This window comes from Myotis davidii, unplaced genomic scaffold, assembly GCF_000327345.1.
Source record: "Myotis davidii unplaced genomic scaffold, ASM32734v1 scaffold170, whole genome shotgun sequence".
Classification (NCBI taxonomy): domain Eukaryota; kingdom Metazoa; phylum Chordata; class Mammalia; order Chiroptera; family Vespertilionidae; genus Myotis; species Myotis davidii.
In genome coordinates this window covers 1,752,664-1,762,398 of record NW_006282528.1, presented here as the reverse complement: position 1 = coordinate 1,762,398, position 9,735 = coordinate 1,752,664, and positions in this window count along the sequence as shown.

Here is a 9,735-nt window from a genome sequence, read left to right as displayed (position 1 = left end):
TCCTCACACCTCCCCAGCACATACCTCCCCCCGCACACACCTTGCCCTGCTCACACTTCCCCCTGCTCACACCTCCCCTGCACACACCTCCCCGAGATCACACCTCCCCCTGCTCACACCTCCTTCTGTTCACACCTCCCCCTGCTCTGATGGATATTTGTTTAGTTGTGAAAACAAGTCCTCCCACAAATTCTCTGTCCTCCTAACAACTCTGTTTATGTCTCTTTTTTTTAATGTTTTTTATTGTTGATAGTGTCACAGATGTCTTCCATTTCCCCACTTTACCTCCTTCCTCCCAGTCCCCTCCCACCATCCCCACCCCCAGGTCTTCACCCCCTGTGGCCGTGTCCATGGGCTGTGCCTATACGTATATAAGGTCTTTGGTTTCTCTCTTCTCGCCCCCAACCCCACATGGAGGTGTGTCAGGCTGCTCCCTGCCTCCCGGCTGTGGGTCTTATTTTGTTGGTCAGTTCACTCTGGTCATTAGATGCCACAGATGAGTGAGATCATGTGATCCGTGTCTTTCTCACTTTGGCTCATTCCACTGAGCATCATACTCCCCAGGTCCCTCCGTGCTGCCCCAAAGGGTAAGATCCCTCTTTTCACAGCTGCACAGTGTTCCAGGGTGTGCCTGTCCCTCCACTTTTCTGTCCACTCCTCCACGGACGGGCACTTGGGCTGTTCCCAGCTCTTAGCTATTGTCTCTGTTTATGTCTTGACCGCTGCTGTAAGGGTCAAACCTGCCACCTGGCCCGTGTTGCTCACTGGTTGGAGTGTGCCTCCCCACACACACACACACATATACCCCAAAGGGCCGCAGGTTCTATTCCAGGTCAAGGGCACATACTTGAGTTGGGGGTTCCATTCCCAGCCAATGGGGGCACATTCGGGAAGCAACCAATCGATGTTTCTCTCCCTCTGCCTCTCCCTGTCCCTTCCACCATCTCTCAAAGTCAATGGAGGAATATCTTCAGGTGGGGATTAATTAAAAAAAACACTTCAGGGCTCTGCCCTGGCCGGTGGCTCAGTGGTTAGAGTGTTAGCCATGCACCAAAGGGTCACGAGTTCGATTTCTGGTCAAGGGCACGGACCTGGGTTGCAGGTTCGACCCCTGGCCCCAGTCAGGGTGCGTGTGGGAGGCAACCAATCAATGTCTCCCTCACGTCAATGTTTCTCTCTCTCCCCTCCCCCCTTCCCTTCTGCTCTCTCTAAATCTCTGAATATCGTGGGGAAATACGCTTGGGGGAGGACTAACAGAAAGCAGACACTTCAGGGCTGGCTGTCGGACACGCAGGACCGAACAGGAAGCATCGTGAGCAAGGGCAGAAACAGCCCTGATGGAAACACATAAACCGGCTGTTTCCTCCTCATTGTGTGGGGCCGGGGCCGGGGCCGGGCCGCTGTGGCTCTGTCCCAACCGCAGTGACTTCGTCTCGGGCCGGGGCTGAAGGACGCGCCGAAGGGGAAGGAAGAGCCACCCGCCCGTGGTCCCGAAGCTTCTGCCGGGCGTGGGGCAAGTGCTTCCGCCCTCATGCCTTCGGCCAGCGCGTGGCACCGGTCAGGGTCCACAGGTGGCAGGGTCACTCCGGGAGAAACGCAGGGACAGCAGGAGGGAGAGCACAGTTCACCCCGGGGAGGGAGAGAGCTCGGGAGCCGTGATCACTGCTGCACACCAAGAAGGGAAAACGCCTTTTGGGGGGAGCAGGCAAATGCTCTGGAAATGCAAAGCACAGCCAGGGAAACTTAAACGTCAGAGGATGGGCTCGGCCCGTGTGGCTCAGTGGATAGAGCGTCTTTGGCCTGCAGACTGAAGGGTCCCGGGTTCGAGTCCAGTCAAGGGCACATACCTCAGTTGCAGGCTCCTCCCTGGCCTGGGCCCTGGTTGGGGCTCATGCAGGAGGCAACCAATTGATGTGTTTCTCTCACATCGGTGTTTCTCTCTGTCTTTCCCTCTCTCTTCCACTCTCCCTAAAAATCAATGGGGAATTATCCTTGGGTGAGGATAAAAAGTAATCCTGTATAATAAAAGCCCAGCCAGCGACTGAATGGCGGAATGACCGGAACGACCGGAACGACCGGTCAACCAAAGGGTCGCTCAACGCAGGCGCTGCCCCCTGGTGGTCAGTGCGCTCCCACACTAGGAGCGCCGCTCAGCTGACCGGGATGAGCAGTGAAGTACAGTAGCAGCCATCTCAGGTGGAAACTGTAGTTTCACTTTAACCCTGCTGTTTGGCTTAACAATAGAAAAGTTATTTTGATCTTATAAATCATCCCATTGGACATGGACCGGGGCATAATGTGCTAAGGGCAGGAAACATGGCATAGAAAAATTACTCTCTTAGAAAAACAATGTATTACGATTCAACCCAGCCAGGTGTGAGCCCGTTTTCTTCCCATTTGTACTTGAGAATTTTTTGTGAACTTTTTACCCTGCCAGTACTAGGAACAGCTAATGAAATGCTTTGTAGTTGCAAATAAAAGCTTTGCTATCCCCTCGGTCACTACTGCAGTACGAGGCTGCCTGTGAGGAGGGACGTGCTGTAGTCACTGGCCAGCTCAATAAAGGCTGAGTCGGTGGTCTCTCTCGCTGACTGAACCCATAACGAGCAGCTGCTCCTGCAGTGGGCCAATCCCCACAGGCCACGCCCCCACCAGTGCACAAATCCTGTGCACCGGGCCTCTAGTAAATAAATAGGTGTCAGAGGATGGGCTTAACAGCAGATTGGACACAGTGGAAGAGAGAGGAAGTAAACTGGATAGAAGGAGTGTATCAGGGTTCTCCAGAGAAACAGAACTAATAAGGTGTGATGTGTGTGTAGAAAGGGAGGGACAGAGACAGAGAGAGAAACCCTTATTTTAAGGAACCAGCTCACAGGATTATGGAGGCGGGCAAGTCCAGACTGTGGGGGGAATGCCCACAGGCAAGAGCTGATATTCCAGTTGAGTCCAAAGCTGCCTCAAGGCAAAGCCCCTCGCCCCCTGGAGACCTAGTGTTCCTTCCCTCAGGGCCTTCAGCTGACTAGACGAGACCCACCCACACATGGAAGGGCATCTGCTTTACTCAGTCTGCTGACTTCAATGCTAATCTCTTCTAAACGGTGCTCTGCAGCAACACTCAGCCTGCGTGCACTGAGCAGCTGTTTGGGAACCGGGGCCTTGTCAGGTTTGCACAGACAAGTACCCAGCACTGCCCTGGCCAGTGTGCTCAGTGGTTAGAGCATCAGCTCTCACACCAAAAGGTTGCCGGTTTGATTCCCGGTCACGGGCACATACCTGGGCTGCAGGTTCAATCCCTGGCTCTGGTTGGGGTGCGTGTGGGAGGCAACCAATCAATGTGTCTCTCTCACATCCATGTTTCTCTCTACTTGCCTCCCTCTTCGCCCCCCCCCTTCCACTCTCTCTACCAATCACGGGGGCGGGGGGGTCATCCCTGGGTGAGGTTTTTCAAAAGTACCCAGCACTGAGCGGGAATCTGAGCAGTGACCCAGGGGCAGTGCAGAGAAGCGTGGACGCGGGAAGGCGGCTGCGAGGGCGGATGAGATGATGGCAGGTGTCTGATCGGAGTCTCGGGAGGTGAGGAAGGACGGGGAGAGGGGCACCTGGTCTCACTGTGTCTCACAGATGCTGCACCTGCTTAACAAGTGGAGGCCCCTCCATCAGCGCGGGCATCGCGACCCCTGAAGGCTCAGGTGGGGCCAGCGCCCGCGGCACACCTTCCATGAGGGACATGCGCTTTCACTAGACGCCGCGCTGCTGCCGCTTCACAGAGAGCGGTGCACGGACCCGCCTGCGCACTGCCAAGCCCGCAGTTCCCGCGCCACCCTCCGTGGCGGCCGCTGCTGCATCGCCGTGTCTGGGCCCAGCCACGCTCTGAGCACCCCGCTTTGGACGCTTCGGGAAGGAGCGGCTGATGAAAGGTCCCAGTGCACAAACTCCACAGGTGCCCCGACAAGCCCCACGCTGACCGAGTCCGAGGAAACCACCTCTGCGTGGAGGACCAGGGCAGCAGAGGCGAGAAGGCAGGTCCCCCCACGGCAGAGCGGGGACACCGCGGGGATCCCAGCAGGAGTAGACGCCGGGAGTCCATCAGCGATCGGTGCCAGCCTCGAACCGCACACCCGCACCACAGCTTCAGGAAAAGGGATAAACACAGACTCACACGGACAAAGGTGGGGGCTTTGACATCTAAAGGACGTACTGAGGCGGAAGGAAACATTCCGGGCGTTACAAGAACTAGAGGAAGGAAACTGGACACCTGAGGAAATCAGATACCACCGGGTTTCAGAGGCGACAAGAGGGGCCGTGAAAGGTGACATGTCTGGGAGTCCTGTTGCGTTTCGGAGAATAGTGAGGACGTACTGGAGACATGGGTACGACTAATGCGCTAACATGTCACGGTACCTTCGTCACCAGAGCAGGGCTCTCGGTGTGGACAGGGGCAGCTGTGTGCCCAGGGCCATCGACAGTGTCTGGGAACATTGCTGGCTGTGTGGACGGAGGGGGTGACGGGCCTGTAGTGAGTGGGAACATAAAAGGGTGCAGTTCAGGGAAACATACAAATGGGGAGTAGGACGGTGACGGTACGAGGTGCAGCAGGGCCGGAGGGTAGCAGGCAGGGTGCACCCGCATGCCACAAGGCCATCGGCACCCACGGCGAAGAGTCACCGGCCCCAGGCGTCTGCAGAGGCGGGGGAGTCTGTGCTGGAGGAAGTGTGATGAGCAATGTCACTCAGCCACGTGACCACTCCATGAGAGGGGAGGGCAGATCCCTTCAAAAGGGCAGAACTTATGGAAAACAGAAAGTAATGCAACAGAAATAAATCCCCAAGGAAAAGGAATAATGATCCCGTAAAAGACAAGATTGTTAGACTGCATTTTTAAAATAATAGTAAATCTTTCGCTGTTTTTAAAGTGTCTGCAGAAAACATCGGGCTATAGAAAAATTGGAAGTAGAGAGAGGGCACAGGATATACCAGGCGGACTCTAACCAGGAAAGCTGATTTCACTATATTAGTATCACACATAGTAGATGTTAAGGCAAAAGGTATCACTAGGGTTAAAGGGGACCACTCTCCTATACCAAAGGCCCGGGAGTGGGCCTAAGCCGGCAGACGGACATCCCTCTTGCAGTCTGGGACCTCTTGCGCCTTCCCGCCTGCCTGCTCGCTGCTCCTTACCACTCGGCTCGCTGCTCCTTAGCGCTGCCACGGAGGCGGGAGAGGCTCCCCCCACCACTGCTGTGCTCGCCAGCCTTGAGCCCTGTTTCTGGCTGAGCGGCTCTCCTCCTGGGAGCACACTGACCGAGGGGGGCAGCTCCTGCGTTGAGCATCTGCCCCCTGGTGGTCAGTGTACTCCCCAGTGGGAACGCCACTCGCTGACCGGGATGAGAGGCTGCTCCTGCAGTGGGCCATCCCCACAGGCCACCCCCCCAACAGTGCATGAGTCCTGTGCACCAGGCCTCTAGGATAATCATAAGAAGCTCCAGTTCACAGGGAGATAACACTGCTCCTACATAGGTGTGTTTAGCAACATAGCTTTGACATAGGTCTGATTGACAGAGCAAGGGGAACTAGACAATTCACCATCATATTGACATAGGAACAACAGACAACCCTGTCCAGCCGTGGCTGGCGCCGACCTGTCCGCATACCGCCAGTCTGTCTGCAGATCTAAGCTGTGAGCACCTGCACGAGGCACCATCAGCGCTGGGACCTGCGGGAGAACAGGAGATGTTGTCATTTAAGCTAGATTATTAGGCACTGCTGAGTGTCAGAGATGCTAAACGTGTGCACGTGTGTGCGCAGGTGTGTGCTGTGGGGGAGGGTGTGAAGGGTGTGCAGCTATGTGTGTAGAGGTGTGTATGTGTGTGTGCACTGGGTGTGGGGGGGTGTGTGCTGTGTGTAGGTGTGTGTGTGCAAGTGTGTGGTGAGTGTGGTCTGTGTGTGGTGTGCGTGCAAGTGTGTGGCGAGTGTGGTGTGTGTGTGTGCAGTTGTGTGTGCTGTGTGTGGTGTGTGTGTGGTGTGTGTGCAGGTGTGTGGTGAGGGTGGTCTGTGTGTGGTGTGTGTGCAGGTGTGTGGTGAGGGTGGTCTGTGTGTGGTGTGTGTGCAGGTGTGTGGTGAGGGTGGTCTGTGTGTGGTGTGTGTGCAGGTGTGTGGTGAGGGTGGTCTGTGTGTGGTGTGTGTGCAGGTGTGTGGTGAGGGTGGTCTGTGTGTGGTGTGTGTGCAGGTGTGTGGTGAGGGTGGTCTGTGTGTGGTGTGTGTGCAGGTGTGTGGTGAGGGTGGTCTGTGTGTGGTGTGTGTGCAGGTGTGTGGTGAGCGTGGTCTGTGTGTGGTGTGTGTGGTGTGTGTGCGGGTGTGGGGTGAGGGTGGTCTGTGTGTGGTGTGTGGGGTGTGTGTGCAGGTGTGTGGTGAGTGTGGTCTGTGTGTGGTGTGTGTGCTGTGTGTAGGTGTGTAGAGAGAACGCGAATGCGGTGAAGTGTAAAGAGAATCTGGGTGCAGGGTATCTAGGCATTCAACATTTTTATAGATTTAAAAGTTCTCACCATAAAAAGCTGGGGAAACGGTGATGAATGTACAAATGCTCACATAGTCGCCATTCTGGCATGTGTTCAGTTCCCATGCGAGTTCACACAGAATCTTTCCAGCTCCGCCGACAACGGGCCTCTGTTAGAACAAGTCTGTGGCCTTTCACAGGCGCTGCTGCTCGGCTCAGAGGGTGTTTGTCCCAGTATCTTCCTGGCGGTGCCATTGCCCTGCAGCCTGACGGGGAGGGGCTGCTGGGCCCGTGCCCTGCGCGCAGTGTGTCCGCACGGGCTGGGCTGGGCCTGTGTGGCCACGCAGCCTTCGGGGCTCACTCAGAGGGCGGGGGCCTCGGACTCACGGCGTCCCACTGCCCCCGGAGGACGCGCAGGACCCTGGGAGCCGTCCTGCCCTGGCGAGGCCCTCGCACCTGCTTCTGTCCTTAACCCTCCCTGGAGATGCGTGTTTCTCATCGATTCTACGGAGAGGAGAAGGGAGAGAGAGAAACACCAATCGGTTGCTCCTGTCCGGAGCCTGACCAGGGCTCAAACCTGAACCCTGGGTACGTGCCCTCACCGGGGAATGAACCCGAGGCCTCGGTGCCCGGGACGGCGCTCCAACTACTGGGCCACACCAGCCAGGGCTTGGCATTCTGGCTTCGTCAGCTCAGGACTCGAGCCTCCTCTCCCCAGGATTGCCCACTGTCTCTCTCGCATCCTGGAGCTGTTGGAAGAGTGTTCCTCTCGAATGTGTGTGAGCCTTGTCTCTGATTGGATGGGCAGAGGGCACAGGCGCGGGCGGCCCGGCTTTGTGAGAAGGACGTCGTGCGGGTGAACCTTCGCAGGAACTTCTGAAACTGCGCGAAGGAAGACCCGTCCCGGCACCTCGCACAGGCCGCTGTGCCCTCTGGGCCCGGAGCCTCCGTGGCCTTGGCGGGTCCCTGGGGCCCGGCGGCATCGAGAGGGATGTGAGCGCCCGGCTGGCCGGCTGCGGAGGCTGCAAACCTGGCAGCTGGGAGGGGACGAGGAGGGAGGGGCGCACGGGGGAGAAAAGGCCCGGAGTCCGGACCAGACGGGGTCGGCCGGTCACCTCGTGAGCGGTCCCTGCGCATCGAGCCCATTCCCGCTGCAACACTCCTGCACCGTCCCCGTCCTGTCAGTCATTGTGCCCGAGTGACCGGAGAGCGGTCGGACTGTGGGCAGAGAAGAGCCCGCGGAATCGCTGGGCCGTGGTGCCCTCCGACCGAGCTTCCCCGGAGTAGCTCCTGCCATCGATTCTGTTGGCTGCTGTGGAGCCCTCCGCTTCGCCCTTCGGTCTGCACACACCCTCCCGCCTTGGGGCCAGCACACCTTGCCCCACCGTCGGATGCTCACCAAGAGGCGAGGAAGAAACAGAGGCCTGTGGTGAGTCGGACCAATCCCGCGGAAGAATGTGTGTGCCCGGCCCGCGGGCTCAGTGGTTGAGCACCGACCTATGAGCCAGGAGGTCAGGGTTCGATTCCTGGTCAGGGCACAGGCCCGGGTTGCGGGCTCCATCCCCAGGGTGGGGCATGCAGGAAGCAGCCGATGCATGATTCTCTCTCATCATTGATCTCTCTCTCTCTCTCTCTCTCTCCCTTCCTCTCTGAAATCAATAAAAAAAATTTTTTTAAAGATGAAAAGAAAAGTGTGTGTGTTGTTGTTGTTTTTAAATCAGTATCTTCCCCTTTCCTAGCTTCCAGAAGTTCTATGTGGAACTCACAGCTGGATTAGATGCTTTTTAAAATGACAAGAGGTTTCATTTGCTTGTTTATTTAAACAGAGGAACAGGGTGTTCTTATTTCACCCGGAGGAAGCTCCTGTGGCTGGCGGCCTGGGGGCCTCGGGGGAGCAGCGAGCTAGCAGCATCGGCAGGAGCAGTGCAGGATGCTCGGAGGGCCCCCGTTGCCGGCGGCATCCTGTGCGCACCGCAGCTTCAGAACTTTAACCAAAACCAAACCAGCGCCCTGAGATGCGGTTCAGACACCTCACAGCTCACCTGCTTGAAATGCGCAATGCCGACGTCGTCAGCACGTGCACTCCGCGTCACCCCCCCCTCCAAAGGCCCCCCAGGAGCAGTCCCTCCCGCTCCTCCCAGCCCTTCAGCCACCATGGATCTCCCTCCCGTGCCCGTGGGTCTGCCTCTTCCGGGCATTTCATGGACGTGGAGAGACGTCACGAGGCTCGGTGACCGTCCCCGTTCACTGAGCTGCTTTCCGAGGCTCGGTCGCACTGAGGCGTGGAGGCCCCATCAGTGTTTAGTGCAACATCCCTTCCAGGGGATGGATGGACCGTGGTTTATTTATCATCATTAGTTGATAGATATTTGTGTTGTTTCCACTTTTTTATTATGTTTTTATAGATTTTATAGAGAGAGGAAGGGAGAGGGAGAGACAGAAACATCAACGATGGGAGAGCATCATGGGTCGGCTGCGTCCTGCTCGAGCCCGCAACCTGGGCCTGTGCCCTGACCGGGAATCAACCCTGACCTCTCTGCAGGGGTCAACGCTCCACCGACTGAGCCACACCAGCCGGGCTCCGGGTCTTGATGGCCATGGGTAATGGTTCTCCCTCATCACTGAGGTCCCTCTCGCTCCCTCTCCCTTGCTCCCTGAAATCAATACAATATGGAACTGGATCCAGCGGGTCCGGGAGATGCTCACTCATGATTTTCCCTGGAAAGGGCAGGGGAGGGGCCCACAGGAGGGTGGCTGGCGAGCGGGCGGTGCCGCTGCCGGATGAGTCGCCCACGGCTTTCTCGGGTGCCCCTCGCCCCCCCCAGCAGCTCTCCCGAGAGTCACAGCCTCTGCTCCGGGCTGAGGACACTCGGTGTCTGAGGCTCTGCTGGGAAAAAAGGCAACAATTCTTCTCAAGGGTCTTACCGTTTGCAAACCAGAAACACGACTGAGCAGAAAGCAGAGCTGGGAAGTGCTCTGAGGGACAGAGACACTGGTTTCTTACCGCAAAAAGCCCCGAGATCGCGGCCTGTGCTCGGCCCCGGGGGCACCACCGGGTGCCGGGTCTCCAATGCCGCCTGCACAGGGGCCAGGGGGCGCCCCTCACCCTACCCGTCTCCGCACGAACCACCCGCCCAGCCCGCCCGCACCCCGCCATGCGCTGTTTTCTGGCGACCAGACCAAGAAACAGCGGGGACTTTGCTCATTCCCGCGCACAGCTCTCAGCGCGGCGCTGTGGTCACG